The sequence below is a fragment of the Fukomys damarensis genome, unplaced genomic scaffold, assembly GCF_012274545.1.
Source record: "Fukomys damarensis isolate Sample0158 unplaced genomic scaffold, DMR_v1.0_HiC HiC_scaffold_19, whole genome shotgun sequence".
Classification (NCBI taxonomy): Eukaryota; Metazoa; Chordata; class Mammalia; order Rodentia; family Bathyergidae; genus Fukomys; species Fukomys damarensis.
Window position 1 is genome coordinate 28,538,031 of NW_022900931.1, and position 4,083 is coordinate 28,542,113.

Genomic DNA, 4,083 nt, shown 5'->3' on the forward strand with positions numbered 1-4,083 from the left:
TGACCTGGAACTCAGTATATAGCCCAGGCTGGTCTCGAACTCACAGCGATCCTCCTGTCTCAGCCTCCCAAGTGCTGGGATTAAAGGCGTGTACCACCACACCAGGCTGTGGCAGTTCTAATTTGTTGACACAGGGCAGTCACCTCGGGGCTTTCCTGAGCGACACCATCTAACAATTCCCAGAGTTGCTGGTGCTGCTGGCCCCACAGCCACACTTTGAGGCCCACTACTTTAGACCACACCACGAAGGAGTCTTTGCCACCTTCCCTCAGATGTCACAGCCCCAGGGGAGGGCGGGAGAAAGCCCAGTGTGGCCCCTGTCCTGGGTCCTCCTCTTCCTCCCCAGCACCTTCATGCCTCGGGACAGCCCTACTGTGCCCTTTTCACTCCGCACTTGTTTCAGCACATGCCCAGTCCTGAGCTCCCGGCCTCCCTCCCACCCGTGTGCCTGCACGTGCCCCACCCGGACAGTGCCAGTGGGACCCCAGGCAGCCCAGCATCAAAAGGCTCCCTGGGCCCTGGAGCTGGCCGGCCTGAAGCTGTCCTCACAGGCGGGGGATGGAGAAGCCACCTAACCCTGCTGTGTGTAGGGAAATCCCCACACTGCAACCTGGCCTCCCTCATGATCTGTGTAAGCTTTGGGGGCTCAGGGCATGTGATAAAGGAATTATATCTAGAGCTACTTTGCACAGATCTGTGTTTTGCTCCTCTGCAAGGAAACCCCAGGCCATGGTTCCCGAGGCACTGCAACCCTGCTGCAGCCACTAGGTTGGCCGTGGCTCCCCATTCATAAACCCAAGACCACATCGCTTGGGTCCTAGTCAGCCCACTTCATCAGCTCTTATCAACTGCTTGTCCAGAAGGAATGCCGCTCACGAGTGGCTGCTCCTGGCTGCAAGTGAAAGCCAGGCTCAAAGCCCACTTGCTGGGCCCCACTCCCAGCCACCTGCCTTATCTGGCAGTACTTCACCCATGGCCCAGGGTGCCACTGCAGAGCCTGTGCTCTGCTCTCCCCGCTGCCCCTGCCCCGCACCGCTGCTGTGATGCTGGCTGTGCTGAGAGGTAGCGAGGCAGAACCCACCTCCCCATCTGCCTTCCACATATTCGATGGTATTTCTCCACCTGACACCTGCGGCTGCCCTTGTCCCCAAGTCCAAGCTCTCATCTCAGCACACAGACTTGAGTCAGCTAAGGGCACCAGCACACCCAGTACAATTCAGAGCTAAATGCTTTCTCTTTTATGACTTGAAACACTTCTCTCTGATTCACTGTTCCTTCTAGAAAATTGCTTGAGGTCTGGTGGAACAGAAGACTGTCTCTGGATAAGCTGGGTGCTAGGGGCCCTCAGACAGGAACCAGGAAGGTGTGGTCCAGGGGGCAGTTGGGAGCAGAACTCACCAGTGTGAACTCCAGGGGGTCTTGGACTTTTGACCCCCTGAGGAAGGCCCCAAGCAGGGGCCCACTTTGCTGGGCACTCTGCTAACCCTGCCTACTTCCTGGGAGACAGATGCCTGCTCACCTCCACCACTGAGTATATATGCATGCAAAAGGGCACTGACATGCCAAGGAGGAACCAGCACCATCCACACCCTTCCCGGCTGCAGGCCAGCAGCACTGTTGGTCTCAACAGTGCCCAAGAAGCCCACCAGCCAAGAAGAGCCATAGCAGGCAGGGGGCTCCAGGTGGCCAGTGCTGAAGCAATGCCATCACCCTTGCAGCTGCGGGGTGGCCTGTCAGCTGCTACTTAAACTCAGCACAACCCAGATGGCAACAAGTCCCAGATCTTTGTTGAATGCTTTAAGAGGGGACCATCACAACTCCAGTATTCCTGTCCCAAAGTGACAGATTTAATTCGGCTTCACTCTTGCTTCTGTGGTTATCAAATGCTGCTGCGGAGCCAGCCTGGCAGAGTGGAGATTGAAGCTACCTGTGATCTCTGTGGCCACTCACTACCTGTCCTGATGTACCCACTACCCTCCTGGCCACTCTCTGGGGTCCCCAGCTTTCAGCCAGGCAGTGCTCATCCCTTGCAGACCCACATTCCAGTGGCATTTTCCTCACTCTGCAGGTGGCAAAATCAAGACAAGTTCCATGGCTGTCAGACACGCATGGACACCAGATCACAGTGGGTGTCAAGCCTGGGTCTTCTGCCTCCACACCTTGTACACCCCAAGTTCAGGGATCCAGAGAGCCAAGAAGACAGGCTTCACAGTGTGAAAGCCTTTGCAAGCTGCAGAGCTGGCCGCCCCTCGCCTGCAGGTGGTGCACTCATCCAGCCTTTGGGTTCACAGGATCAGTCATCCACCCGTGCAGGGTGAGCAGTGAGAACGCAGCCTCCCACAGACTGATTCACCCCCGCTGCTTGTTGGTTCTGTCTCAGATCCATCTCACCGTGGCCCCATGCCTGTCAGCTCCTGGGCACATCAGGTCTTCCTGCAGCCACTCTGTGTACCAGGCATCCTCCCCGGGCAGAGCTCAGGGCCACATGGACTCACAGCCTCTCAGTGTCTCCCACAGCTGCTGGCTTCGGCTAAACCCTTTCCACCTGGTCACATGCTCGTGCCCTGGCAAGGCTCCTGCCACACCCTCTGCACTCTGCACCAGCTGGCCAGGCTCCTCCTCCTTTCTTCAGCTTGGTTTTGGAGGCCTTCCCTTGCCTGAGTTGGGGCCAGTGCCTGACCTGCATGGCCATGGGGCCCTGAGAGTCTCAGGATCAGTACTGGGCTGTAGACGCATTGCTCTCTTGTGGTTCCCTAGATTCCAGTGCTCCTAGGGCGCAGGAGTGCAAGTCATCCACACTGGCTTGACGCTTATCTGTGCAAGCACCAGCTGGCAGCATCCTTGCTCACTCACAGGAAGCATTCTCCCCATAACATGGGATCGGGCAGCAAAGGGGGCCCGAGTCATCTTGGCCACTCCCTTCCATGGGTGGAAGTGCCCAAAACCCACCCTAGAAGTCTCTAGCCGCATTGTAAGATGACTCACGGAAAACGGGCCTCTGCTGGCCATTGCCTGCCTTCCAGAGTACATCCCACTGAGTCACTACAGACAGCGCACCGAGCCAGTGGGCATCCCGGCAGGTGTGTCAGCACCCTGAAAACAGGGCAAGAGCAAGCATGGGCTGAGACAGTGGCCCCGGCCCAAAACCCTATGACAGGGATGGTCCTCAACAGCAATGCCAGTTAACTGCCCCCAGCTACACACCCTGCTCAGTACATTCCCAGGGATGGGAGGCCACTCCAGCTGTGCCTTGGTGAGATTGCCCAGATTCAGGGCAGTCTCCTCAGAGTTTAAGACAGGGCAGCTGCAGGCTGGGGCTCCATAGGTCCAGGCTTTGGGATGATTCCATCAATCTGGCTACTCCCTTGGGGAGGGAGGCAGGCAGCCCTTCGGACCCTTTGACACATGCATACCTCACCCGTGCCTCCACTCAGCGGCACAGCAGTGACCCAGGGCAAGGACTCGGAGCGTGCGTCATCCACAGCCAACTTGTGCTGGAGATGACAGCCAGATCCTGCAGTAGACAGCCAATGGCCCCACTGGCCAGAGGCCCTTCTTTGTCACAACATCCTCACACGTGTTTCTAGTCCCCTGCAAGGGTGGCTCCATGCTGAGTGACACCACACAGTCTCTGCAGTCCTGGAACAGATGTCAGGTTCACAGCAACACCAGGAACAATAGAAGGGCTGGGGAAGATCCCTGCCCCTGCAGGAAGCCGTTCTCGTGGTGTTCACCCCTCCCCACACATAGGCCTGGGCCCCTAAAGGTGACAGCCACCGAGATGGGGCCAAGGCCACTCCTATGGCCCATTAGACTGCCCCATCAAGCCTGCCTGGGTCACCATACACAGCAATGTCTGCACCCCTCTGTCCTGCAGAGAAGACCAGACCCCCAGCCCCACCAACACAACCTTTACCTGGATCCTGGAGGGAGAGGAAGCCCCTGCCCCAGGGAGTGTCTAGGACAATGGTGAAGACTAGGGCCTGACCCCCACCCCACCCTAGGTGCTGCACAACTGTGTGAAACAGGTCATCATTGGAGCTAGGTGAACAAACACCACTCAGAGACTGCCCACTTGTGCTT